The sequence below is a fragment of the Ovis aries genome, chromosome 23 (assembly GCF_016772045.2).
Source record: "Ovis aries strain OAR_USU_Benz2616 breed Rambouillet chromosome 23, ARS-UI_Ramb_v3.0, whole genome shotgun sequence".
NCBI lineage: Eukaryota > Metazoa > Chordata > Mammalia > Artiodactyla > Bovidae > Ovis > Ovis aries.
The window spans coordinates 44,852,929-44,869,143 of record NC_056076.1 but is presented as its reverse complement, the minus strand read 5'-3'; the positions used below and the strand labels follow the sequence as shown (position 1 = coordinate 44,869,143).

General features: G+C 43.3%; 1 protein-coding gene across 4 annotated transcripts in view; it reads right to left on the bottom strand.

Moving 5' to 3' along the window:
- The window catches only part of SETBP1 (SET binding protein 1), a 408,527-nt gene that overhangs the window by 255,124 nt on the left and 137,188 nt on the right, over positions 1-16,215 (bottom strand). The gene's annotated exons all lie outside the window — the stretch shown is intronic.

Here is a 16,215-nt window from a genome sequence, read left to right as displayed (position 1 = left end):
CTGTGACTAGTAACCCACCAGCCTTTCTGCACTAAATTGTGAGTTCCTTGCAGTCGGGGACTACAGCTTCAGTCAGTCCTTCAGATAAGTGTTAACTGAATAACGTCCATGTGCCAGGCACTGTGCTGGCCCCAGAGTACGCCACGCCAGGTGCCCTGGAAACGGACTACTATGGACTCTGGAGTCATCCCGTCTGTGCACTCCCCATGCCTGCACTCGGGGCTGGCCTCCAACGTGGTGTGTGAATGAGAGTGAGCAGAGCTGCTAGTGCTGCACTACTTTCCCCCACACATCACGGAAGTTTTTCTGAAGTTGTGCCTGGTGTGTGCACAGGTTGCCAGGGAAACAAGCCCCCTTCGCATCCTTCCATTCAGAAATGCCAGACTTAGGGCAGACGCGCACACACCCGGCTGGACTTCACAGTTTCAGGCCAAACAGAGAAAGAATGAGCAAGCAGGAGAGCTCTCAGAGTTGGTGGCCAGGAACGCATCTCATCAGAAGCCACGGACGTTAGGAAACTAAGGCGGCCATGCCTTCCACTGCCTTCTAGGGTCCTCCTCTGAACATTTATAATTCTCAGCTCTCTTGTGTGATTGAAGAAGACACTAAAGCCCTGAAACATAGAAACCACAAGGCTGTAGGTTCAGCTTTGGACTCCAGAACCCAAATTCCAACCATGTTACTGCCCGCCTGCCATGCGTCGTTTAGCTGGGTGGCTTCAAGCCCAGACTGGACCAGCCTAGTGGGAATGTCCTCCTGCTGGACAGGCCAGAAAGGGCCACCAGTGACCACAGCCACGCCCTGGTGACTCAGCCAGCCTCCTTAAGCCCCTGGACTGGTAGGCCTGGTCCAGCTTCCAGGTGCCTGCTCAATTCATCCCCAGCAGTGAGCAATATGGACACCAAGTACAACAGCTTTTGTCCAAGAATGATCCTGTGTGCCCTAACCTGACTCTGGACCCTTACCTTTTCCTGCTGCTTGGGGATCATTATAATTTATCTTGTTCCCAAGGGAACCGGTAGGTTGCAAGCAGTCGAATCATTCTCAATGGAAATTCTTAGTATCCACTTGCCGCCTGCTGGCTTTACTTTAACGCTAGAACAGCCTTATCACCTGAGCCAAAGTTGAACAAGACGGTTGCCCCATGTGTGGCCTCGGTATGAACATGAAAACATGCTTCAGTATGGTGCTGTGAGAAAACACTGGATTCCAAGTACAAGGTTCTGGGTGGAAGTCTCACTTCTGCCCCCACTATGGGCCCTGAGTGGGTGATTCACCTCTGGGGGCCTACTTCCTGCCATAACACAGGGGTGCCCTCTGCCCCCATTTGGGAGGTCGTACAGATGAAATGAGAGACAGGGCTTCCTTTCTGTTTGCCCTTCCATCTACTTCCAAAAATGTGTGATGGTCTGCAATGAAGGAAACATATACAGTAAGCCTTACTATAAAAAAAAAAAAAAAGATCCAACTCTGTGGAGGAAGGATGAGACGGAAAGAAGCATATCCGTACTCTCAACTGACTGAGTAACAGGGAAGTGTTTAGAAGTTCTGATGAGACGGGGGAAGAGCAGTGGGTACATCCGGTGTTTGGTATTGCTGCCCAAGCAAAACCAGGTGATCGGCCACCCCCAGCTAAAGATGGCATTTTGATTTGTCTTTTGAAAACCAACAAGACACATACTCTCAAGTATCTGTCCTAATGAAACAACCCCAGAAATAAAAAGCTACAGAAGAATTGCTCAGCTGCTTTCAAAAATCCAATAACAGCAGACTATTAAAATATTTTTATCTATATTCACTCAGTGAAATATTATCTGCTCATTAAAATCGAGAAGAAAATATGGCAAAGTAATCATGACACTGTTAAGTGAAAGCAAATGCAAATGGATACAAACAATGATTAGAGCTCCACGGGATTTTTTTCACAGAGATAGATGGTAGAGAGGAGTATTCTAACAACCGAACCTAATCCTGTTAGGCTGGTGAGATTGTGTGTATGAGTGTGTGTGGTTTTTTTTCATGAAAAGAAATCTCAAAATATTTTTACAAATGTTTTTGTGAAGACAGCTAATATCAAAGAAGTAATAGGTCATGCCTCTGAGCTCTCTGCAGGCCACCTTTAACTGTGTAAAAGACAGGCAGGGGTGATTTCAATCCTCTTAAAAGTGCCTATTATCACTGGGGGATGGGAGTAGTGGTTAAGAAACTAAACAAAACCCACTAAGGACACCTGTGCCTTGGCAACCTTTGGTTACTACCCCAAGGGCCACTAGTTTTAAATCCAAGGAGTCTGTGCATCAGAGTTGAGAGCTCACTCCTCTGGGAGCCTTGGTTCAGTGTGGCCTGACATGGCCAAAGTCACTTCCCAGATCCTGCCTCACTTCCTAGTCTGCAAAGCAAGGGGATTGAGATCAAATTCTGAAGTCCTTCTTTTTTAAAGGTTCAATGACTTTATGATCCTCTGAATCTCTACCAGAATAAATTCATTTTTATAAGTGAAGCCCTTTATAATAAAATATCCCTACAGTAATAAGAATCCTGCTTCTCGAAAGGCAACCGTAGAGAAACAAGAATGTGAATGCAGAGTTAGATGAAGGTTTGAATCCAATTTGCCGCTTCCCAGATGTTTATACTATTTTAGGAAATCAATCAATCTTGCTGTAAAAGAGAATTAAATGTGATAATTTATGAAATTCCACATGGATGGTGAGTGGCCAAAAACACTTAACTACATTGAAGCCAAATGGCAAATAAATAACAAAATATATGTCATATACAATAATCTTTCTATTCTTGGAAGATGTCAATATATTCTGTATATATAGACTGTAATTTCCAAGACCCGTTAAAAGCCAGATTTCTCAGGTTTGCTTGGTACACGTGTCTTGTTGGTTTTCAAAAGGTCACATAATCTTATTGCCCATCGTCCTCAGGAAGACACATGTGTTCTGACATCTGTTTGGAAAGTGTGGCCACTCATAGTGCATCTCCTGGTTTGACTGAGACCCATGTTCAACCCAGACCAAGATGACTCTCTGATTTTAAAGAATGTTCACGGTGTCCTCAACCCGACCCTAACCAACCCTAACCTAACCGCTAAGGCACAACACTCAGTGCAGCGCTGAGTTCTGCACTTGGAAGGTCCAATGCACCAGGACACAGACTGGATATTATATTTCTGAGACCCCAGTATTTAACCATATGACCCTAGGGAAGTCATTTGCCCAGTCTGGGCTGCAGTTGTCTGATGAGGGGGCTGGTCTGGAACGTAATTAAGGCTTCAGCTTTCAAACGCAGTGTGTCTCTATGAGCAGTAAATGCTTTGGTTCTAACTTCATTCCTACATGAAGTCATTTGGATCCAGGGCCTCTTGCTTTTACCCTCAACGATGCAGTTGGGCTGGTGCTGTTGTGCAGATCTGTTTCCTGTCAACTGAGGGAATGCACAAGATAAACCTGGAGGTCCCTGTGTGTTGTCTGGATTTAACCCAGGGGCAATATAATCATCTGACCCCAAACAGAACAAGCCCCAGAAGACCATCCATTTTCTTAAATCACTGGCTGGATCCATGTTTAATGCATTCTTGTCAACCAAGAGCAAGACACACAGTGTTGCTCATTCTGGACCAGAAAGAGGCAAAAAGACCCATGGAGGAGGAAAGGACAAATCTGAGAGGCATTTTTAAAAAATTTGAGAATGTGCTTCTTTGTTAAGACTAGGACACTCTGAGATGAGAACTGAGCTGCTCTATTCCACTGAACACAGACTGTGGCAGGTTATAACAGCAGCCAGCTAAGGATTCATTTGTGGTGAATCTGAACCTCTTCTTTTTTCAGATGTTCAGAGAAGGGGCTTCTGTCTGGTCTTGATATCAGGATATCAGTGGGAAATGTCCCTTCTAGTAAAGGTACGCATAGAGGTACCGCTAAGATACAAAACTTACCAGTGCCTGTATCCAGAGACTTCATCCCCTGCCACCCACCGTACCCCTCCCTGTGGGTTCCCTCCCTCTCCTCTCAATCACCTTCGCCCTTCAGCCAGCTGCTGACTTGTCCCTGTATTTTCCCAGGATAGGCTTCACCACTGCCCCTCCAACGAGTCCCTAAATCCTTCCTGAGTATTTGCATTGTAGCTTTGCTTGCACCTGCTCCAGAGACCCTGCCTTTCTCTCCCTGCAAAAGCGTCTGCCCTAAGCCCCCTCCCACCCATTAGAAGATTCCCAGGCAGATGACGCCACAGAATGAAAATGACACCACAAAATGAAAAAGGCCAGTGGAGGCTGCAATTCTCCTGCCTACTTGCTCAGCCTGCCTTGCTCTGGCTTTTGTAGAAAGCTCCCTGGGAGCCTCCCTCCTCTCCCTATCCTCCTCGCAGGCCTCTTCTCTCATCTGCTGTCCCTTGTTTCCCAGGCTCTCTCTCCACTATTTCTCTAATTTGTTTATTGACTTGGGGAATCAAATCACCTTTGTTCAGACAAAGAAACAGCCTGGTGTAATGGAAGATGCATTTATTTGGAATCAGGAAAGCTGTATTTAGATGCAGATTCAGGATGGAGGGCTGGGAGGGTCCTCCAATATCATCTCTTTCAAGCTTGTCACTTCCCAGATGAAGAAACAGAAGGCCCAGAGAGGCTGCAGTTTCCTTGTCACTGGGCATCTGTGTGTCTTTAGGCTGTCATTTTGCCTATCTAAGTTTCAGTTTCCTCATCTGCCTGGCAACAGAAACAATATGTTTCAACTTTAAAGGCCATCTGAAAGATGGAAATTGTGCTGATTGACCAGAGCAGTAAATGTGTCAACCTGACTCCATTTTCATGCTTAACAGAGGAGTATGTCTGATTAGGGGACCCACAAGGCAAGTCCTTTAAAGTCAGAGACCTGTGTGAGCAGAAGTACTTAAGGTTTCAGGGAATGGATGCAAGCTTGTTGCACTCTGAACTGCGGCCTGCTGTGTCAGGTAATCATGCAGCTGTACATGGTATTCCAGGAGGTCAGAAACTGAACAGATTAAAAAAAAAAACAAAACTGGATTGTATTTCATAATCAGATTTGGAGAAGAGTGTATCTTGCTGACTCCATGGACCTTCAGGGACAATGAAGCAAGAAAGAAGTATAAACTAGAAAGCACCACAGGCCCAAATCACACAAAGATCTTAAACACTGGTATTAGTAGGAGCCAAAAGTTGCTGCTTCTAAGTCGCTTCAGTCGTGTCTGACTCTGTGCAACCCCATAGACGGCAGCCTACAAGGCTCCTCTGTCCCTGGGATTCTCCAGGCAAGAACACTGGAGTGGGTTGCCATTTCCTTCTCCAATGTATGAAAGTGAAAAGTGAAAGTGAAGTCACTCAGTCATGTCCAACTCTTCGTGACCCCATGGACTGCAGCCTCCCAGGCTCTTCCGTCCATGAGATTTTCCGGGCAAGAGTACTGGAGTGGGTTGCCATTGCCTTCTCCAAATACCCAAAAGTAGTGTCAACCATAACAACCACCACCAAAATATGATAATTATGGGAGGTGAAAGATGTGTTAACTAACCATATTGTGTTAAACACTTCACAATATATACATGTATTGAATTATATACAATGAATATATACATTGTACACCTTAAACGGAATGTTATATGTCAATTATATCTTGATACAACTGGAAGAAAAAAGTAGTGTCAAAAGGCTTCAGATATCTGGAACCCCAGTCCCAAGAAAATGACCAAGTTAAATAGTACCAACAGAAGGGACTGGTAAAATGGATCTTCTTGGACATCCTAAATAACTTTAGCCCATTTTTTTCCTCCTTGCCCCCTAGGAAGTAGACGCAGAATCCTCCTTATGGCACTCCATCTTCAAACCCAACTCATAAAGTTCAATTCAAAAGCCTTGCTAATAGCTCCCATCGCGAAGTTCTGAGGTCCTGATGAATTTTACCATAGAATTTAATGTTAGATTGTATATAGTCTAATTCTGTTTCTTCACCAAGAGAGAATTTTTTCTTTGGGGGAAGGGAGGAGGAGCGCAGAGCGGGGAGGTCACACAACTTGTTGCCCAACCAGGGATCTTAGTTTGAACTTAAGAGATTGAACCCAGGCCCCATAGCAGTGCAAGTACAGAGTCCTAACCACTGGACTGCCAGGGAATTCCCAAGATAAATTCTTACGGGTGGGAACTATATTTTCTTTTATTATCCTTTGTTGCCCAACATGCACCGGGCATATAGAAAGAGCTTAGTAAATATCGGTGAGTAGCTTGATTTCTGAACTGAAGAGAGAATAAGAATCCAAGTCTATACTGAGCTCCTGGCACCATATGTGTCAGGCCCAACAGTTCCACAACTTCCCACCAAGTTCTCCCTGCCCAGCAGTATATTTATGATACTAGAAGCAGTAACATGGCCCAATTTATGAGATTTCAACAGACACAGTACAGCTAAAGAGAATTCAAAGACCCTGAATTCCACATACTTCAAGGTCACAGCCCCTTCCACATACCTGTGCTCATGCTAGTCACCTACCAGGAAAGCCTCCTCTCCAAATCTGATTACCAAATACAATTCAGTTTTTAAAAAAACCTATTCAGATTCTGACCTCCTAGAATACCATGTACAGCTGCATGAGTTGTGTACTACCTAACATAAGAGGCCACAGTTCAGAGTTCAAGCTTGCATCCATCCCTGAAGCCTTCAGTACTTCTCCTCACTTAGAGCTCTGACTTTAAAGGACTTACCATGTGGCCCCCCTAATCAAACATGCAGTCATTAGGAAGGGAATTTTCTTTAGCCTCTGCTTAGTGTTAGAAGCATCTACTTCCTAGGTCACACAAAATTTGGCATAATTTAAACCAACAGATAATATTTCTGCTTTGCCAATCTGGATGTTTGAGAAGCCATAGATAACCTTCACTCTGTTTATTGTAACAAATTCCATTTTAAGGAACCAGAGGCATTTGACTGGGCTCTTGGCTTATTCAGTTTACTTCTGAATCCTTTGGGCCAGAGCTCTTTCCAACCTCACAGAGCAACCTCCACTTCTTAAATCTGCAGAGAAAATAAATCTACCCTCTTCCTCCGTCACTCTGCCTCTTCCTCTCTATTTCAGCCCAGAAGAACAAATGCATGATTTATGGCTGAATCAGAAACAGAAGCCTTACAGCTCATGTCTCAGTGCAACTTCTTCCAGAAACCAGACACATAAGGAGTGTTGAACCCAAGGTCTACACTAAAGAGAGAGAGAGCAGAGTGGGATTAAGGAATGAAGGAGAAGAAATCGAGGGCACACAAAGCCGGGGGTACTTCACAACTGGGGAAAGACTCCAGTTTCAAAGAAGGGGCATACTCTCTTCAGTTCGGCACCACTTTCAGGAAAATTTTCCCTGTATCCTGGGAACGAAGAAATGACTCACAATCTACCCATCTAATCTGAATATAAGAGCTGTTCCTATAAGCCCCTCCATCTCCACATTGCAAGAACCCCAATTCAATTCACAGCAGCTCTAAGAGACAAGGTTGCCCTTCCTGACTCTACATACAGTGAACTAAAGTCAAGGCTTTCTGTTCTCAGCCAGAGACTGTGAACTGGAGCTGAAAACTCAAGTCTGAGTGGCTCTGAAGTAATTTCCTTTTTACTCCAGTCTATAGGCAAATGCTTTATTTTCCTGACCATCCAGGGAATTTATTGTCAAAGCCATCATTTTTTAATTTTTGAATATCATTTGAATGTTTACTAGTTCGGATAAAGAACTTGTCTCCTCAAGCAAAGGGCAAAACTGCTAAGGGCAGTAAACAGGTCACACCTGGCATACCATCTGAGGCAGTCAGTCAGGCCCTCTCTGAAATTTGCCATCTGATTTCACGGGGCCAGAGCTCCTCCCCTCACCCTGGAACCTCCATTTCCACCACAACTACCTCGCATGAGGTGCAGGTTTTACACAAAGCAGGTTTTTGGTACATTTTTGTAGAACTTTGCCCAAATCAAACAATCAAGAAGTAGCTTCTGAAAGATTCTATACTCTGCTTTTCAAGTGAGATTCTCTGATCAGCTGCTCTGTTTGCTAACTTACCAGTCTTTCCCTATACTTCCACTGGATCCGGAGCCCCTTCTCCATTACTTTGACCCTTGCGTCAACTATAGACCACATCAGGTCACAATTTGCCTCCATCTCCCATTAGGCTGGGAGTTCCTAGAGGGCAAGAGCCCTTGCCCTTACTCATCACTATATTTTCAGCCTATAAGACTTGCTAAATTTAGTATTTGATCAATGGTATTTGTGAACTCAAAACAGGAATTGGACCAAAGGACTTATAAGTCTGGCCTGGCAGACAGGGCCACCGGCCCTGTTCTAACACCCCAGCAAACTTGTGGTCTCAGTCCAGAAACAGATGTGGTCTATTAGGGTATCAGCTCTCAGAGGACTCTGAGTTCATGACTCAAGACTTGCATCTGCAGAGCCTTGCACAGTGTCTGGCACACTCTACAGAATGACTATGTGTATGTGGAATAAATTAATTACTGACTTCAAACTGGATCAGTTCCCACATACTCTCTCTTTCCTCAGAAGGCAAAGTTGTGTAAGTTTCCCTTTTTAATGATTGGCAAAGTCATAGAAATTTAGAGTCTGATGGAGAGCTGATTCCAATTTCTCATTTACAGATGGGAACACTGAAGTCCAAGATCTCACAGAAGGCCTCCTACTCTCAGTCTAGCACGCATTCAACTCTGCCACTGTCACATTTTGCAGGAAATCCAAGAGCCTGGGAGGCCTATGGCTGAGCCACAAGACTCTTGGCTCCCTTCTTCCCATCTCTGTCCAGCACTTGTCTCTTGATAGTGAAGGGAGTTTTCTCTAGGAAAAAGGTTGAGAAAAGAGCCTTTTTTCTCCCCAAGCAGAAACCAGAAGGTTATTCTGTACTCTGACATTCTAGGAGAGGATCCACCTTCATGCAGCATCTTACAGTGGTAATGCCTCAAAGTCATTCTTCATGAAAGGACAGAGTCATAGAATGGACTGCTGAACTTGAGTTTTGCTTGACTGTGACCCAGTGACCCAGTAAAGAATTTGCCTGCAATGCAGGAAACCCAGGTTCCGTCCCTGGGTCAGGATGATCCCCTGGAGAAGGGCATAGCAACCCTCTCCAGTATCCTTGCCTAGAGAATCCCATGGACAGAGGAGCCTGGGGGGGCTACAGTCCGTGGGGTCGCAAAGAGTCAGACATGACTGAAGTGACTTAGCATACACACACGCATACACATCCCTTTTTATAGCCTGTTTCCTCTCTGCTCTATGGATAACTGGCATTCAAAATCAACATGTCATTGGTATGAGCCCAGAGAAACCCCTTAGTGTCACTTATTGTTAATGCCATGGAAGCAATGATCTTGGCACCACCCCTGACCTGTGGAGCTTTCACATTAAAGAAAATAATCCTGAAACTAGAGAAAGCCTAGACCTGCTGGAGTACGGCATTCCCTGCACTCTAAGGCTCTCATTCCATCAGAAATGCTTAGAAACGTTGCCCATGACTTGTCATTTTCCAGCTCACATGTTGGAATCATCCCAGCTCACAACCAGAAACTTGATTTTCAGGGTGTTAGTAGGAGGTGATTCAATGTACAGCTGGAGAACAGCCATCAGTGTTGACACAAAAGAAGCAACCGCCCACAGTCCAAGAAAAGGTGCTCTGCCAGGACACCATTCAAGTGGATGGCACACTATGCCAAGCTGATGTACAAAAATATCTCAAATACAATGATGGGGAGAATAAAATGAAGTGTTCATTTAAGAAAATAATTCACCCACAATAGCTTGAGAGACCATTTCCTCTTGCTCAGCTATTTTGTATAGAAATTAGGGAGCATTAAAAACCAAATAGGATTCTAATCAAATCACAGATATTCAGAGCCTTTGTATATCAATAAAAATTAAAGAATTTGAAAAAAATGAATTTATTCAAGTATTTTTAGGAATGAGACCACTATCAAATGTGGCACATGGCATAACCTCTTGCAAATGTGTACTGTATATGCCATGGGAAAAGAGAAGCTGAAGGACAGAGGCAAAGAGGGATGACTATAGAGGCTTATGCAGAGGTTTCCTCCCATGAGCTACAGGGCAACACTGCACTGCGCTCTCTGTGCCTCGCATAGTTCTAAACTCCATGAGCCCTGAGACTGGTGATGGGGCAGCGGCTCGGCCACCAGTCCAATATACCTGGGCCTCCCGGAGCTCATTTCTATAGGGAACAAGATCACATGGTTATTCTCCAGTGAAACAGTGGGTTTCCCTGCTCAAAACAGCTGTCTGTAGGAACATGAAAAAGACGACAGGCTCAATGACTATGCTAGCACTTGGGCCAGCTGCCCTAAGAACCCCCATCCTTGTTGGGAACCCCACTGACAGACAGTGGGTGGAGGCCTCTTGTAGACACTAGTCACAATACATTGGTACCTCCACGTGGCGGCATGTGCTGAGGTATAGTTTTAATCTTCCCAATGGGAGAGGAAAGAAAAACAAAGGCAGACATTCATTTGTCAATACAAAGGTTTGATGGCACCTTTAAATAAAATGACCTTCTGCCCTATTTCCTCAGATCTGTGGGTATCTTCAACAGTCACGGTAAACACTGTATTTCAAAATTGCAAGTTCTACCTGGTAAGAAGTCCTCCATACTCAGGTGGGCAGAGTTCAGTCAGTCCACATGACTGTACTAAGGAAGAGGGATGATAACACTCAGCCCTACAGGAAACCCATGACCATGTTTTTTCAGCCAGAACAAATATTTCACCATTTTTATTGGTATCGCCTTCCTTTTACAGAGCGTGTGAGGTAGTGCCACAAGGACATCCGCGAATTATACAGTGCGTGTGCATATGGGCACACGTATGTGTGAACACAGATGTATACAAGCATGTGCGTATTTATTGAAACACCTCAGCCTCGTGGAATGTTCAAAGGGGGATGGAGCTAGACAGGTGCATGAGGCAGGGTTGCAGCCTGGAAAATCTCTTGCTAGAATGGTTTTGTCTCTTTACAACTAAATGTAAAGAGACAAAAGAAATATAAAGAAACATAAAGAACCGTATTTTCAAAGAATTGCAAATTTAAGATCTGGTCTAGAGTCATCTACAAAATACTCAAAAGGAACAAGCAAAAAAATCTGGGTTCAAGTCCTGGCTCTAAGCTCTCTGGCACTTTCCCTCTTGGGGTTTCAGCTTTCTAATGCAGCTCTCTAATACAAAATGAGGAAGGTGGGCCTTTGCTGGGTCCTGGATCCCTCTCAGAATCTTTTGAAATTTACATAGCTCTCCCTAAAAAATGCACATATTCACAGCTCAATACAATTTTGCATGACATTCAAAGGCACTGACTACCTGAAGCCTCTCCCTAGATTTAGGCTGCTCTTCAGCATCCCTTCAGGCTTTAAAAGTTCTTCTTCATATTTCTGAGCAAGAAAATCAAGAACTGTGGGCTTCCATTTCAACTTCTCTTTTCCTCATTCCCTCAACACAGTGATCTACCTGCAAAATTACATCAAGTACTAAAGCTTGAAAGTTCTATAAAACTGTTTCACAAACCCAAGTGGGCATGATATGTTAGGAAGCAAAAGATATTACAATTAAGGTTTCCAACCCAGAAATCAAATGTCATTCACTCAGCTGTGAAAGTGATCGTCAGGAAAGCTTTGGGAAATAATATCTCACATGTGACTCAGTTTCTTTAGGGGTTTTTCTACTTGAAATGTGCTTAAATCTAATTGTGAATGGCCGCCAGGAAACCATGAAGACGGGCACATTTCTTTCAACCCAATATTATAAAGTTATCCTCTTTCCATCTTTATAAAGAGGTTGGAATACACTTTCCATTTCCTTCCCTGAAAACTGAGTAATTTTCGAACTTAGAAGGTGCCTCAGACATTGTCTAGGTCATGATCTTCACTTTACATGAAGGCTCACAGAGGTGAATGCTCACCAGGTAGAACGGGACTCAGACTCAGTTCTATTGACTCTCAAATATTGATTTTTTTCCCCTTATCCTTTGCTGCCTATTTCAGAGGCCTCACACAGGAAAATAAAGCAGATTGAATATGTGTTGGGAGGAGAGGGAAGGTGGGGATATTTTGTAAAATGAAGAAAGGGCACCATGGATAAGAACTCTCCTGCTGCTTTTCTTTCAACAAATGTAGTGAGATAACATCCATTAAAGCCATGGGACCTGTCCAATGGGGAAGAAAATAACCCATGCAGGGAGGCTCTAAAGACAATTTCCCCTTTGCAGGGCAGATGGGAGCCCAGAGGAGTGGGTCAGTCCCAGCAATGGCTCTTCTAAGAAGGTATAGAGGCTCCCACTTTCTGCATTAAGATACTTTCCTGAAAAGGATTATTCTGAGTGTTTCTATTTTATAACCTGCTTATAATTCACTGACCACCCCCAGGCTCCAGAGATTCACTCTCCTGTCCACTTTAGACAGATCGTTCATGAATCACACCTCCTAACACTTGGGCTGGAATTTTCTCCACTCAACACACCCCCCACTTTTGGACATGTGGGTAATGAGAGACAAAGCTTTTGTTTAAAGCAACAATGTTATCTGTATATGAGACTTCATCAAGAAAAGTTGTTTGACAGAGAGTCGTCCATAGATCCAGCAAGATGCTAAAGGCCATGAGTAACCCCTAGACCTAGTCTGTATGAGACAGATCCCCTTACATCCATTTCCTAAGACAGTTTCAAAGAGTCTTTCTGGATGGCATATTAGTTTTCTTTTTAAAGTCTGAGATCAGGAATCACACACACACATACACACACCACCATACTTCCCTAGGACATGTAAGTCCAGACTAAGAGATCAGAGATTATACATATTTACAGAATTAATTTTTTGAATTTTCAAGTTTTCACAGAGTTGCCCTTATATGAGAATGAAGAGAAATTTGTTTTTAGGATTATCTAATTGCAGTTTTGAAAGTCATATTACCCAGATTTATCCAACTGTTTCTTACATACTCCTTCAAAAAATCTAGTTCCTCACACACCTGCTACATCTTCCCTATTGCCCCCATCTGAACCTTCTAGTATCTCAATAGAAAAGCACAATATTTTCACCGGGGAAAGTGAAAATATTCATGCCAAAAAATTGTCTTTTAGGATTCTGCTTCCAAAAGTTAAAACAGAGAAGCAATGAGCACCATTAGCTTTTACATCCCACTGCAGGTCACCTAATCCTACTTAGCAGAGACTGCACATCCTGCTGGTGATTACAATGGGGAAACTAAAGATTTGTAATAACCCATGATTACTCAAAAAAGTTGGTTGATGGCAATTTTTGTTTGTTTGTTTTGAAAATGTTTCTGCTTAGGTTAGTTTCTGAAACTTCTTTCCTTACCTTACTACAATGAATGCTCAAGGGTCAGCAAAATCATGCTAAGATTAGCTAGAGTCAAATGTAATTAGAAAGTGAAACAATTCTAGACCGGAAGTAGGTTTTCCGAAACTTACTTCCCACTGATTCTCCACATGACCCACCTGTGTCCCATGAGAGATGAACCCTGTGGCCCCTGCAAGTGTCTCCTGCTTTCCTATTAAGCCACGCTCTTCCACTCTTCCTAGAATGACACTCAGTTTCTCTTCATAGACCCCAACCAGCAGATGCTTGTCAGTCTCCCCTCTGAAGTCCTCCTGAGCTACCCTGGTTAACTCTGACCTTTCTTGACTTGAAATCACCGCCTCAAATAAAACTTAATTGGCAAATGGCAAATTTCAGCTGAACTAGTAAAGACTTGAAAATGGGTGACATAAGAACAATAAATAACAAGTGTTGGTGAGGATGTGGAGAAAAGGGAACCTTCATGCTGTTGGTGGGAATGTATATAGGTGCAGCCATTATAGAAAAAAAGAATGGAGAATCCTCAAAAATAAAAAACTAGAATATCACACAAACTAGCAATTTCACTTCTGGGTATTTACCCCAGATATGCAGATGATACCACTCTAAGGGCAGAAAATGAAGAGGAACTAAACAGCCTCTTGATGCGGGTGAAGGAGAGTGAAAAAACTGGCTTAAAACTCAATATTCAAAAAACAAAGATCATGGCCTCCAGTTCCATCACTTTATGACAAATAGAATTAAAGCTATGACAAACCTAGGCATCATATCAAAAACCAGAGACATCACTTTGCCAACAAAGGACCATATAGTCCAAACTATATGGACCTTTTACTGATTTTACCAGTAGTCATGTACAAATGTGAGAGTTGGACCATAAAGAAGGCTGAGCACCAAGGAATCGATTCTTTTGAATTGTGGTGCTGGAGAAGACTCTTGAGAGTCCCTGGGAGCAAGGAGTTCAAACCAGTCAATCTTAAAGGAAATCAACCATGAATATTCACTGGAAGGACTACTGTGAAGCTGAAGCTCCATTACTTTGGCTACCTGATGAGTGAAGAGCCAACTCACTGGAAAAGACCCTGACACTAAGAAAGACTGAAGGCAAAAGGAGAAGAGGGTGACAGAGGATGAGATGGTTAGACAGTACCACTGACTCAATGGACACGAGTTTGAACAAACTCTGGGAGATAGTGAAGGACAGGTAAGCCTGGAGTGCTACAGCTCATAGGGTCACAAAGAGTTGGACATGACTTAGCGAACAACATTGTTGTTGTTATGAACAACAACAAATATGCCTCCTTGTTCACTGCAGCATTATCCACAATAGCCAAGATATGGAAGCAGCCCCAGTGCCCATCAATAGATGAATGGATAGAGAAGATGTGATATATATACAAACAATGAAATACTACTCAGCCATTAAAAAAGGAATGAACTCTTGCCATTTGCAATAGCATGGATGGATCTAGAGTGCATTAACCTAAGTAAAATAAGTCAGACAGAGAAAGACAAATACCACAAATCCCATATGATCTCATTCATATGTGAAACCTAAAACACAAACAACCAAACAAAATAGAACAAAACAGACTCATAGATACAGAGGGAAGCAGAGTGGAGGATGGGTGAGATACATGAATGAAACTAAGAGGTACAAACTTCCAGTTCTAAAATAAGTCACAGGATGATGTAATGTACAGCATACAGGATATGGTCAGTAATACTGTAATAACTCCATATGGTTACTAGACAATGTGGAGATCATTTGTAATTTATTTAAATGTTGAATCACTAGGCTGCATCCCTGAAACTAACACAGTATTGTATAACAACTATATTTCAATTAAAAAGGAAGGAAAATGAATGGAAAATGGATACACTCTGCATTTTGAATGCTCACAGGCTAGTGGGGAGACAAGCATAGAAACAAATAATCATAAGGAAGTGTGAAGGAGGGTGTATCAGCCAAGGTCTTGAAACAGCTGACCACACTAAAATCAAGATAGTTACGGAGAGTTAATTTACAATGGTATGAATGGATGTATGGGAAGCATGAGGAGTGATTCGTAGAGAAGACATTAGTATCTCTAGATCCCAAGTATAGAGAGGGAGCAGTGGGTGGAACCAAAAGAGCCTCCAGAGGATTGGTAGGTTTTTAATACCTCCTAGTCTCAGAGAAGGCAATGGTATCCCACTCCAGTACTTTTACCTGGAAAATCCCATGGACGGAGGAGCCTGGTAGGCTGCAGTCCATGGGGTCGCTAAGAGTCAGACATGATGGAGCGACTTCACTTTCTCTTTTCACCTTCATGCTTTGGAGAAGGAAATGGCAACCCACTCCAGTGTTCTTGCCTGGAGAATCCCAGGGACGGGGGAGCCTGGTGGGCTGCGTCTATGGGGTCGCACAGAGTCGGACACGACTGAAGCGACTCAGCAGCAGCAGCAGTCGCCATTCTGACACTGGAAACAGCTTGGTAAGGGGCACATATGAAGATCCCACTGCCTTATTCCTAAGCTCTCATGGCTTCTATTTGTTCTGAGGATGAAGACCAAATTTCTTGGCTTGCTCTTTTCACTCTTCAACATCAAGACCCAACCACCATTGTTTAGCTTGTCACTTCCCTCCAAAGCGGCCATTCTCTACAGCATCATACCCTAACTGGAATACCCTTTTAAAGTAGTCAAATCCTATTTGTCCTTCAAGATTCAACCCAAATGTCTAATCACCTTGGGCTTTGCCTCAAACTCCTGAGTAAACTTATTTCCTTCAGCCTCCAAGTGTATATCTCCTGTATCTCTGATGAGCGCCAAATAAAAAGGTGACTGCTGAAGAGGGTCTGAG